This window comes from Taurulus bubalis (genome assembly GCF_910589615.1).
Source record: "Taurulus bubalis genome assembly, chromosome: 3".
NCBI classification, from domain to species: domain Eukaryota; kingdom Metazoa; phylum Chordata; class Actinopteri; order Perciformes; family Cottidae; genus Taurulus; species Taurulus bubalis.
Window position 1 is genome coordinate 17808285 of NC_136591.1, and position 13676 is coordinate 17821960.

The 13676-nt window shown below is 42.2% G+C and overlaps 1 protein-coding gene across 1 annotated transcript in view; it reads left to right on the top strand.

Annotated features, from left to right (window-relative positions):
* pex7 (peroxisomal biogenesis factor 7) overlaps positions 1-13676 on the top strand; it is a gene marked incomplete at its 5' end in the record, with an annotated part of 60670 nt that overhangs the window by 2789 nt on the left and 44205 nt on the right. The window lies entirely within an intron of this gene.

The following is a 13676-nucleotide window of genomic DNA, read 5'->3' on the forward strand; positions in this document are numbered from 1 at the left end:
CCCAGCGTCAGAGTGGGAACACTTGTGTAATCTGGCCACCAGGTGGCGCTGCAGCTGTAATATTGTGGCTCTGCTCTGGATGTCAAAGCTCCTCATTTTACTTCAGGACATTCAGGCTCAGCTTCTGTCAGAGAGTGAAAGGTTTGAGCCTCAAAGTCACAAAGCTTGAAGAGGATGTTCTCTTAAGTAAAGAAAGAGGGTTTCACACGAGGCAAAGGGCTCCACGACTGCAGTCTTTTATTATAATTTTTTTTGTTTACATCTGCAGACACTGATAATTGTGTTTGGGAAGAGCAGGAAATATCCAATTATTTAGCTATTTAGTCTGATTATTAGCGTAACGCTTTGTGTTATGAGGTATATTGTGTGTTTTTTTTGTCATTTAAAAACTTCCCTCAATAACAAATCAAAGCAAGTGTCAACCTGGACATTTCCACCGTATCACAGATTGTATTACTGTTACTGGGTGTAAATATTTATGCTTTATTCAGTATATGGTCTCATCAATTAGTTTGAGCTGAATGTTGATTGGGTTATTGGCTCCTGATTAATAATGGAGCTGCTCGGGGAGAGTCGGCGCTGCAAGAATACAAACTTTATTTTCTTGTTCTTGCTGTTAATTAAAAAAATAAAATAAAAATGGACTAACACTAAAAACATACACATGTATGCTTTACATCTGCCAAATGTGAGCTCTTTTTACTGTAATTGATCTCCTTGGAGCAGAGGCTGCATTTAGCATGCCCTGCTTTATCAATATGTATGAAATGCTGGGACAGTGGGAAGCTGCACTGCTTCTCTCACGTCTGTTTGGACCTTCCGGCTTCAGCTCCACTTCATCTCAGCTCTGCATCAAGCTGCGCTACATATAGAGCGTCCTCTTCCTTAAACTATTTCATTCTGGGTCTCTTACGACCACAAAATCACGTTGTTGGCTAAGCCCAACTACGTGATTTTATTCATTCTACTTTGAGTAAAAAAAATAAAAAACCTGTAGCCAGTTCCGCCGGTGTGCCGGTTTAACGTTAACGAGTGACAGCGTGAACTGAACCAGACCGGGGGGTTACGGCATGTTTCATGACGTTACGTTTTTTTCCAAGCAAGACTGAACTGTAACGGAACATAAAGTAACTTTAACGACAATACACAACCCAAACACGTTAGCTAACGTGATAGCAATTTGACTAGCTTCCATTTAAAAACAAGTTTGAGGGAAATGAAGACGCTGGAGACATCTTAACGCTGATTGGCCAAGACTTCACACGTCACATCAAAGATGTTTTTATTTTTGCGAAGATCACGACCTCAGCTTTTCTCAGTGTCTCACTCCAATCTCAGACAGGCTGGCAGGCCAGATCAGATTAGGAAATGTACATATTTTTTAGGGGGCAATTTTTGCCCCCACTGACTGAAATCCAGGGGCATTTTTGAAACTTGTGAAATAACATTTAACCTTTGTTCAAAATAATAAATATACTTATTCAGGCTCACAGTGTTTCCCCTACCATTATATTAGGAGGGGTGGGGGGCATGTCATTTCTGTCTCTATGGTCACACGTTTACAACTCTTCACTGCTCTCGGTATCGGTATCGGTATGTGCAGACACGTGTGTGAGCGCTGAGCCACTCACACCAGCGGACAGAAAGAGTTGAAAAATATGTGGCGTGAAAAGCAGAGCGTCTTTGAAACGCTCCCAGGGTGAATCAGTCAAGGCGAAAATCTAAAACATTCTATGGCAACTGGACCGGCTCTTATAGGCTACGATGTTTTTGACGAGTTCATTAAATTATCATAATTATTAGAGAAAATTTTGGGGGCATTTTTTGCCCGTCTCCTAGTGATATCAGGGTCAAACTTATATTTCTTAGGGGCAGTTTTGCCCTTCGCCCTAGTGTATTTCCGACGCTGGGCCAGTTCTTTTTTTTTCTTTCCTCCACGACTTGACTGGCGTAATAATTGCGCGACACAATGAATTGATAATGAAATTTGTTGCTAACACATTTGATAATCGATTTTGAATCGATTCGTTGTTGCAGCCCTAGACTGATGTTTTGAAGCCTTGATTTTGTCGATTTCTATGTCGCCGTCTTGGAATACAGCCGTTGGCAAGTTGATTTTTTTTGCAACCAATGAACCGAAGTGACCGCTCCAGGCTCGAAAAATTCTCTTCAATTCAGTTTATTTTGTATAGCCCAAATTCTCAAATTACAAATTTGCCTCAGAGGGCTTTACAATCTGTACACATACAACATCCCTGTCCCGGAACCTCACATCGGATCAGGAAAAAGTCCCCCAAAAAATTGAAAAAATGCTATCGCCATCTTGGTTTTATGGCCGTAGCCATCTTGGTTTTATGGCCGTAGCCATCTTGGTTTTGTGGCCGTAGCCATCTTGGCTTTGTGCCCGTAGCCATCTTGGATGTGTGGCCATAGTCGTCTTGTTTTTGTGGCCGTAGCCATCTTGGTTTTATGGCCGTAGCCATCTTGTTTTTTCCAACCAAAAGCCATTTTTAGGTGACCAAAATATTAAGAATAACTTTCATGAAGTAAAAACACACTGAAAGCTGCAAGACGAAATCACCAACTCATCCTTCAGATTAAAGTTGTCATTGGTGAAGTTGTCATCGAGGCTTTCATTGTGAAACTGCCACGTCTTCGTCTTCGCGGTTAAACAAGTCGATGTGAAACTAAACCTGAGTGCTAAAGACGATGATAAAGATAGAAGTAAAAAGGTCCCACTGTGGTTCTGATGCGGCTTCTCCTCTCGCTCTCTCCAGGAAGTGAGCTTTAGAAAATGAGCCTCGTTCAGAAGACGATAAAGTCAACCAATCCGGACCTGGAGGAAGCGCTGGGTTCATCTGACCCGTCTGCGTGGCAGCACTCGATAACTCCATCAGAGAGGTGGAACCAGGTCGCTGATGGATGGAGCGCTTTCCTCTGCGCCCTGTTTTTTAGATTGTAGACCGGCTGGAGTCGGAGGAGCGGCAGCTCGGTATCAGCTGGTGAACGCTCTCAACCCAGTTGGCTAATGAGTTTCCGTTAATTGGTTTCTGAGTGCGAGCGGAAATCTCTGATGAGATTCAATCACCTGGGAGACGTTAAGCTCCGGTTGCTCAGGGGGTTCAGCAACGTGACCTTTTTAGGAAAGACATTGCAAGTTTTAATAAATACATTTATGGCTGTTGTCATCTTGGTTTTTTGGCAATCGCCATTTTGTTTTTTTGTCTGTCGCCATCTTGTATTTTTTGTCTGTCGCCATCTTGTTTTTTTGTCTGTCGCCATCTTGGTCTTTTGGCTGTAGCCTCCTTGGTTTTTGACTGTCGCCATCTTGGTTTTTTGGCTGTCGCCATCTTGGTTTTTTGGCTGTTGCCATCTTGGTCTTTTGGCTGTCGCCATCTTGATTTTTGGCTGTCGCCATCTTGATTTTTGGCTGTCGCCATCTTGTTTTTTGGCTGTTGCCATCTTGTTTTTTGGCTGTTGCCATCTTGTTTTTGTGGCTGTCGCCATCTTGGTTTTTTGTCTGTTGCATCTTGGTCTTTGTCTGTCGCCATCTTGGGCTGCGAATAGTAAAAAAATGACCTCCTAACGTCTAACCCTAACCACTTTTCCTTAACCTCTGTGGAAAACGTCACTGGGTTAAGGAAAGATGGGAAGGAGAATTCATGAGGAGTTAGGAAAAGACAACCGCGGTGTTTAGAGAATCCGACACAAGGCTACTAAACTGTCTTTGTTCAGTTTCAAACATGCTGAATTAAATACGTAATCCCACTAACGATGTGTGTCATATATGTTTGTCTCATATTCCTTTTTGTTGTTATGGTTTATATGCAGATTATAATCTCATCATAAAAATATGCAGACAACAGTTTATGAAACACCACACAACTTGTGTTGACTTGATATGTTTTATTGTAATGTGACAAAATAGTTGATTAAAAAGATGATAATCAGAAACATGACTCAGACTGAAGAGCTCATAAGAGCTCATAAAGTAATGAAAGAGTCCAGTTGAACTCTTTCATTAAAGCTTCTGTAACTGAAGTAAAATAAAAGAATGAGGGCTGGAGCTGCAGTTCAACACCAGAGAGAGAATATCAAATACGTCAGTTTGATCATTTTACAGCAGTTTTCAACAACGTAACATTCATAGTTTGCCAGCAGGTTTAACAGATTATTGAAAGTATTTCCAAGTTATAGCAATGGTTATTTACGTGATCTGCGTTTCTCGGTCATGATTGTTTGGTCTCGTGAACGGCCGAATGATACGTCACTTTAAATGTTGCTGCCGCAAGGAATTGTGGGTCGCCATTATCTCCTTTCCTTTCGTAAAGGCAGGTCCAGTGGTTCCTATGCTAAAGGAGCTAAATTAGGAAGCATTGAAGCTCCTTTCCTTTGCGTTTAGAGAATTCGACCGGCACTTATCATGGCGGCCACTTGGGTACTTCCGGGTCATTTCACTCAGTTAAGAAGGTTCCTCACCAAAAAGGACTATTCGACCGCAGCCCTGTTCTTTTGGCTGTCACCATCTTGTTTTTTTGGCTGTCGCCATCTTGGTTTTTCGCAACAATACATTTTTAGGTGACCAAAATGTTTCAATTAACTTTCATGAAATAAAAACAAACAGTGAATGGGTTAAAGTTGCAAGACAAACACAGTCACTCATCTCTCTGATTTAAAGTTTTCATTGGTGAATTATTTCAATGCTTTTATTGTAAAACTGTCTTCGTCTTTGTGGTTAAAAAAGAAGGTATGCAGAGAAGTCCAACGTGGGTATAAAGATAAAATGTTTACAAATCTTAACATATAAAAAAAATATACTGAAGAGTTGAAAAAATGCAGAGTCCGTTCGAACAAACATTACCACAATAACAAAGTGTGTTCAACGAGCTGCTGCATCCGGACACTAAAGATGTAAAAGAAGATTAGCTGTGAATTGAGTTGCTGAATCCAGAGGTCAAGTGTTGTTCGTTGGGTTTCAGACCAGCTCGTTAGATCAGATAACTCCTCCAGTGGAGATCTGGAGCTGCCGCTAAATCATTTACCTCCACAATAAAACTATTATGTGGGTGGACTGATGTCCATGTTCCAGCTGCTTCCCTCCACATTCACCTCTGATCTGATGCGTCAACTTGCAGACGGCTCAGGCGTGGTCAACTCAGAAGTTGAAGCAATCTTTTTACAACCAGGGATTTATTATCCTTTAATGTTGAGAATCTACTCATTTCTAAAAGTGTGAGCCAACGTTTATTTACAACGACTAAAGACAGGAGCTGAAAACAAACAAAGAGAAGATAGAACTTCATGCAACCAGTGAACAGGAAGTGACCATATATGGACTGAGGAGGAGTGACGTAGAGAGCTGTCAATCAGTTTGTAGCCCCGACCTAAAGCATCCCCTGTTTTATGGTCTGTTTGACTCTAAATGACCATAATTTACTAAATGAACATCATGCTGTATTGAAGAAGACTTGAAACTAGAGATTGAGACATAAACTCATGTTTACAATGTTTACTGAGGTAATAAATCAAGAGAGAAGTAGAGTAATTTATATAGACTTATATACAACCAGAGGAGTCACCCCCTGGTGGTCAGGAGAGAGAATTCAGCGTTAACACATGAAGCGTAGACTTCTATACAATCAGAGGAGTCACCCCCTAGTGGTCAGGAGAGAGAATGCAGCGTTGAACACTTCAGAACCAGTTTGTCTCTTGATTTAAAACGTTAAAAACTGTCAAAGCTACAGAGGAGTTCTGGGGTGTGAAAACCAACTGGCAGTAAATTTGCACCCCAGGACACCAACTGGTGTCCAGACTAAATTATTTGGGGCCAAAGTGAGAGCAGAGTTTGTTGTTGGGTCATTTCCTGCAGCAGAGATACAACAGAAGAACAAATGACATGTTTATCTTTTTCTCCTCTGAGTTTCTGCAACCTGCTTCAATTAAGGTGAATCCAGTTCAGTCGTTTATCTTTTTGTTGCTCTACTTTCTGTCTGTTTCTTTTATTTTCCAATCCTCTTTACTTTTCTCCTCCCTAAAGTTCAGCCAGATTTTAAGTTTAGTTCGGTGAAACGTTGGCCGATGTTTAATCAGTTTAATCGCTCTCAGAATAACCAGATTCTGTTCTACCTTGTGTCATATTATCATGATACGATCCCACCGAAAATGTATTAATCATAATAATAACATTGTCCGGCTTCATGTATAACTCGCCCCCCACTTTCTGTCTCTCCAGTGTGCCAGATAGTAAAGTACCCATCAGCCAAAACACACACACACACACACACACACACACACACACACACACACACACACACACACAGAGAGAGTTAATTATATGTGTGTTTGTTCAATGATAGCAGGTAGTGTCTGGTTAAATAATTGATAGCAGGTGTCCAGACAAAGGTTCACCGCCACACACACTTTTTGGTTGTGTGTGTGTGTGTGTGTGTGTGTGACATAAAGTGTTCCTGCTGGAAACAGACAAAGTTAAATTAAATCAACGAACACTAAGCTTCCAAACAAAAGTATAAGTAACTCATCAACCAAACTCTTGAGCTCTTTATCCTCTTTCCATGTCTATAAAAAACATTTTTGTGGCGCTACAGAAAAATAGGAAATAGCAAAAGTCTGTAGGATTCATCGTCTTGTGGACATTCTGAATATAAGAAGCGGACATAGTCGCCGTGATGTCTCTTGTTGGCTTGTGGACATTTTGAAGCCTCCAGTTCAGCGATTTGGCCATCGCCATCTTGTTTTTTTGCAACCAGTGAACAGGAAGTGACCATATTAGGACTGAGAAGAAACTGGAAGAAATCAAACGGTCTTGATTACGATGATCGACTACCAGGTTTTACTTCAACACTGATACGGATTACAAGTTACTGACCTTTTGTCTTTACTAGCAGCTGCTGTTCAGTTCATTTTCTAATTATATATAATTCTACTGCCGACATGAAGCAGCCTTTCGTGGAGCGGTTAGTGGGCATTGAACCCACGGAGCGGACGTCTGAAGGCACTGTTTAAAGAGTGACGAGAGAGACAACAAGGAAACAGAGGAAACGAGTGACAACAAGGAAACAGAGGAAACGAGTGACGAGAGAGACAAGAAGGAAACAGAGGAAACGAGTGACGAGAGAGACAAGAAGGAAACAGAGGAAACGAGTGACGAGAGAGACAAGAAGGAAACAGAGGAAACGAGTGACAAGAGAGAGGAGACAAGGAAACAGAGGAAACAAGTGACGAGAGAGAGAGACAATAAGGACACAGGAAACGAGTGTTGAGAGGGACAACAAGGAAACAGAGGAAACAAGAGAGAGAGGAGACAACAAGGAAAGAGAAGAAACGAGTGACGAGAGAGACATCATTCATTTCCTCTGTTTCCTTGTTGAGTGGGACAACAAGGAAACGAGTGACGAGAGAGACAACAAGGAAAGAGAAGAAACGAGTGACGAGAGAGACAACAAGGAAACGAGTGACGAGAGAGACAACAAGGAAAGAGAAGAAACGAGTGACGAGAGAGACAACAAGGAAACGAGTGACGAGAGAGAGAGAGGAGACAAGGAAACAGGAAACAAGTGACTAGAGAGACAACAGAGGAAACGAGTGACGAGAGAGACAACAGAGGAAACGAGTGACGAGAGAGAGAGGAGAGACAAGGAAACAGGGGAAACGAGTGATGAGAGAGGAGAGGAGAAGGAAAAAATGAGAAAATAGCTATAACTTTGTGATTCTGTTTAGGCCAGCAGAGAAGGCTTAGCAGGCCCTGACGGCCCACCACTGGGATGCACACACACACACACACACACACACACACACACACACACACACACACACACACACACACACACACACACACACACACACAGGTGTTGATAGGATGTGCGGATCAATAGACGGAGAGAGAACAGCTCACATCACGTCACTGAGTCTGTAGCTCTACCTCCTATCTCTGTTCGGTTTCACGAGGCGAAAACAGTGGCTTGTGTCCTTTAGGGCCGGTCGGTGCAACGTTTCTGTGTTTTCTGAGACCGGAGAGCAACAAGGGAACAACTCAGTTTAGATGAATGAACACAACGTCCACAGCAGCGTTGTGTGTTAAAGAGTTTCCACCTCGCAAAGCTGAACGACCTCCTGACGAGGTCGTCAGAGCCGTTCGTCTCACCATGACGAAGGCAGGCGAGCCATACCTTTTTATTTAACAAGGAAGCCCACACTCACCGGGAAGTCACCGGTTAGTTATTGAGAAAGAAATGCAAAAATGACATGAAATACAAGAAGCTCCTTCCTTTTAGTGTAAAAACTAATATTTAGTTTTTCATACGTCTGGCCTTTAGTTACATTTTCTATTTACTTCGCTGACCTTCATTTGAAGACAGTCAGGTTCCTTTAGGACAGGGGTGTCAAACTAATGTTCACCCCGGGCCACATCAGCATCATGGTCGCCCTCAAAGGGCCGGTTGTAACTGTAACACAACTACTACCGAACATATTGTTAAATAACTGTCTTTGTATTTGATCATTGTTTATTCAAGTGTAACAATATTGTACATGCATTTATATAAATGTAAAAATATGTAAGTACATTTATCTGTTACTTTGACATGAACATTTAATTTAGGGTTATGAAACCCACATTACTCTATTAAAGATCTAACTTAAAACAGAAGAAAATAATAAAGACAAAGATCAAACGCATGTTGTTATATTAACTTTGTTCAAAGTTTTTTTGTCACAGTTGAGAAGGACATAACTCTGGTCCAACAAATAATTATGAGCAAATAAGAATATGCATGTGGTCTGGGGCAGTGATTCAATTTGATAGTGATGGCGAGATGAAGCTTCCTGAAGCATTGAAGCTTTCCATCCAATTGGTTCGCTCATGTCCCGACGCTTCATGGAGCTTCATTTACTCTACTGCGCCACCAAGTGGACAATACATGTAAAACAAGCAGAGTGATCATAACGACACCATGGCTTTGGTGTGTGAAGCTTTAAATTGAATAAATTATGTTTGTGACGCCAATACATCAATTATTAACTTAATTAATGTTGTGTCTATCTTTATGATATAATGGCGGGGTCAAAATCAAAACTCGAAACCAATTGGGAGAGGGTTGTGATGTGACTGTGGGTCAGTGGTTAGAATATCCGACTTTCAGTCAGAGGATCGGTGTTTCGAGCCTCGGCTCCGCTAGTCCATGTGTCCAATTTTTTAAGTAAAAATAAGAACTTTTCCACAGTGCTGGGCTTTTTGAGACTATTTCGCCTGCTTTATAAAATACCCTTTCACAGGCACACATGAAGCTGGGTACAGAGAGGAAGGGGGAAATCCATTGAGTTTCGCTGACCCTTATATTTCAAATCGCACGGCAAACCCACGAACATTTTCTGAATCAGTCACGTGGTACGGGCGGCTCGCGAGGCTTCGAACGTCACCGCATACGTCATCGACACAAGCCTCGACACGCGCTTCACCAAAATCTACCTGGATTACTCGACACGCGCATCGAAGCCTCGACACGAAAGGACACATCACTACAATTTGATTTAATGAAAAGATGGTGCAGATTGAACCTGAGAAAGTACACAATATCACAGTATGCCAACACAAAAAAACTAGTTAGAAATATTCCCTTTTACACTCAATTAAAAAAACAAAAAGACACAAGGTAATTTTATTCAAAGGAAGTTATACACAAGGAAGTTATACAATTATAATTGTATACCTTCAGTCTTTTTAAACAGTGCTTTCATGCACTAACATAAAAAAAGCTTGCATTGAGGAGTGTGAATAAATGGCACTCTGCTGCATTAAAAATTCCCATCAAAATAAAAGCACAAGATAATTTTTTTGCCCATGCAAAGGTCCGCGACGCACCGAATACGGGTCCTCGAACGGGTCCTCGAACGGGTCCGTGACCCACTGGAAATGGGTCCGCGACCGACTGAAAACGGGACCGCGATAGTGGTCATGCCTTTCATGCCTTTCAAGCCGCCGGCCACATAAAATGACGTGGCGGGCCTTAAGTTTGACACCCGTGCTTCAGAACCTTCACTTGAAGACAATCAGGTTCCTTTGTGACCTTCATTTGAAGACAGCCAGGTTCCTTTAGGAACCTTCATTAGTTTTTTGATCAGGTCAACGTTCTTCGTGCTCCGATCAACTGTCATTATCCTATTCGTTCTAAATAGTTTGATCGGTGGGAAAAAATATGAAAGGATTCTGTAGTGCCCCCGTTGCCTATTCAACCCTAATGCTGCATTCACACCAAACGTGTTTACCGCTTCAGTTTAATCGCGCGACGGAAATGAGGGTGTTCACACCAAACGCGAAATCGAAATTGATTCAGCAACGGCAAGACGGCGGTGGTGACGGGCGGAGTTTCTCAATACTGATTCTCAACGCTGATTGGCTGATGCAACTATGACTCACGCGATTTTGTCGCCAGAGTTGGGATATTTCAACTCGCACAAATTCGCCCCGCGTCCTTCGCTCAGTTCGCCCTGCGTCAAAACACACTATTCGTGGCGCCTCAAACGCGTCAGTCGCGCAACCCGGCGAAAATGTTGCGCCTTTGCAACTTGTTGTGTCTGTGCATTGACTTTGCATGTAATCTGGTCGCGCAAATAATTTGTGTTGCGTTTGGTGTGAACACAGCATAAGGCACTTCTTGGCTGCTCGCTTGATAATTATTCCTGACGGGCTTCATTAATGACAATGTCCAGTTGTAACGTCCATCATGTTTATTCTCGCAAAACATAAATAATAACCTCATTGGCAGAATTTAGGTGCGTATATTCAAATCATAAAATAAACCATAAACATTTGCCTTACTCTGTTACAATACTGTCACGTAAAACGGTCCAAAAACTATTTGCTTCCCAAAACGAGCAACACCTGACCCTAATGCCACTCCTGATTATATAGGGCCGACTCAGATGAAGTCGGCCTTACGCCACCAGTGGTGGGAGGTCCAACATGAATCAAACATGGCAAAATGGCTCTTAAAAGATACAAAATCTATGCAGGCAAACACAGCTGCCACAATGAGCTGGACTGAGGCTACATCCAGATGAAACCAACCAATCAGAACACTGGAAAGCGACAACACTAAGAGAACAAAGTGAGCCGGTGTGTAAGCAGCGAGGCACTAATGAGCTGATTATACTGGCATATAATTGGCTGGAGGGAAGAGACAGTATTCAAAAATGTAATATATATATAAATATGTGTTTCAGACAAAGTCGTGATTGGTGATATTGAGTCTGAAAAAAACGTTCCTGTCTCTGCTGACGGAACGTCAACAGAGACAGCGAGACGGAATGCAGAAGAAAAGCGTCACGACGTCTTCAGTCTGCGTGTAATTCCTTTGGTTGCTTGTTTCTTTCCCCACACGGCTGCTCTGCCAGATTGTGTGTGTGTGTGTGTGTGTGGAGCTGGCTGATCTCCGCTTCATCAGCTAATAGAAACAATCGTGTAAATCTGTGTGAAGCAGCTCTCTGGCATACACACACACACACACACACACACACACACACACACACACACGGATGCTCACACTCGCCCACTCACTCGCTGTGATCACATTCAGTCTTGACTGAAAACATTTTGTGAAATGAAGAACCTCAGCTAATCCCTGGAGGAGGAGGGATTATCTGAGAAAATGCCATCAGCCACAGGGACTATAGTTCTATAGTTTGACATTTAAAGAAGATAAAAGGCTCTTTTCAGCCAGGAACCTTTAGGACTTCATTTGAATACAGTTGGGTTCCTTTAGGACCTTCAGTTGAAGACAGCCAGGAACCTTTAGGAACCTTAATCTGATGAGTATACTTTATATTTACAATATAGGCGTACCTTGCATAACTGCATGAACCCTTATGATACAATACAATTCTGTACATTTTTGGTCATTACATTTAACTCTGATGACTTCCCATATTATTATACAGTCGGCATTCTCCAGATGTGCATGGAGCAGCCTTCTTTGAAGAGCTCTCAATCAAGCAGAACAGGCGATCTTCGTTGCCACATCCATGATCTCTTTCATGTTCAGCATTTTAGCGCAAAATGCTTGTTGGTGTATTATGCAGTGGTAATTAAGGAAGTCGGGGAAAACATCGTCCTCCCTGTACTTGGCAATAAATCCATTCAAGCTGCCAACCATTGCGGGTGCAGCGTCCGTGGTGATTGACAATATTAGGCTCGTTCGAGATGAGCCAGTTCTGCGCAGAATCGCAGTAGCTCTCCACTGACTGCGTGGCGCAGTGCATGATGGGAAACGCCTGGCTGTCGCCACATCAGAGAGCTGATTGGCTCTTACAGTAGATCTGACAGCAAACACATGTTGTAGAAACTCCTTATTTTATGTGTAGTTGTAATACTTTAGGCTGGATTGTTGACTATTAGTCTCATGTTTAATCTAAAAAGATATTTTGTGTGGTTGATAATACAAAATCTTATTTATACAACACATAAAACCACTAGTAATGTATTTCACAGGCAGACATAAAAAGAACAAAGGATGCAGCTACACACACATTTCTACATAAATATATATTTATAAACACATTTGAATAAATCCAAACGTGATCTGTAAACTACAAGAAGCCTAAAGTTCGGAACTAACAGGAAGTCATTTTTTCCTGTGACTTCCTGTGTATACTTTGAAGTCAGCTGAAAACTGTCCGACTTGACCGCAGTTTTTTGACTCCGCCCCTTGCTGCTCCCGCCTGCTCTCGTCTGGATTCCAGGCGAGGTGCAGCTCTTTCGAACGAGGCTGTTAATTTGCCCACCGGTAGCTGCGTTTTGTCGATAAAGTTTTTGAAAGAGTGAAAAAAAAAATAGTCACATTTTTTGTCTTCTATTTTTTTTAATGACACGCGATCTACCCGCACTACCTTCGATCAACGTATTGGGCTCCCGTGCTTTAGGACCTTCATTTGAAGACACTCAGGTTCCTTCAGGACCTTCATTTGAAGACACTCAGGTTCCTTTAGGACTTCATTTGAAGACGGTCAGGTTCCTTTAGACTTCATTTGAAGACAGTCCAGTTAACACAACCGCTGGCTGAGCCCACAGACTAAGAAGTGGAGGTGTCATCGTGACCTCTATACAGTCTGTGGGTTTATGCCACAAAACCACGTTGTGAGAATTTAGAAAAACACCACGTTGGGTTTTAAATAACGACATTCCGTTAAGTTAACGCAGCAACAAAAGCAACTACGTAATTTGGTCACGAAACTGTCACGAATGTTAATGGAACAAATTCTGTTGCTTGGTCTCGTAGTTGCATGTAATTGATGTTTCCACCAGGATTCAGATCTCAATGGACTCCTGTCAGCTCATCTTTGTCCTGAATGACACACAAACAGACCATTTGTGTCCCATTAAGACTAATGAACCTTGTGTGTGTGTGTGTGTGTGTGTGTGTGTGTGTGTGTGTGTGTGTGTGTGTGTGTGTGTGTGTGTGTGTGGCACATTAGAGGCTGACTTCTGTAAAATGGTCTCACTCTGTTACACCTGGTGTGTAGTAATGCTGTATCAGCAAGTTAAACACACACACACACACACACACAGACACACGCCCCAGACACACGCACAGTGGAGTGTGAGAGAGGTAGAGGATGGATAACGGAAGGAAAGGAAGCGAAGCGTTAAAACGGCGATGGAAGAG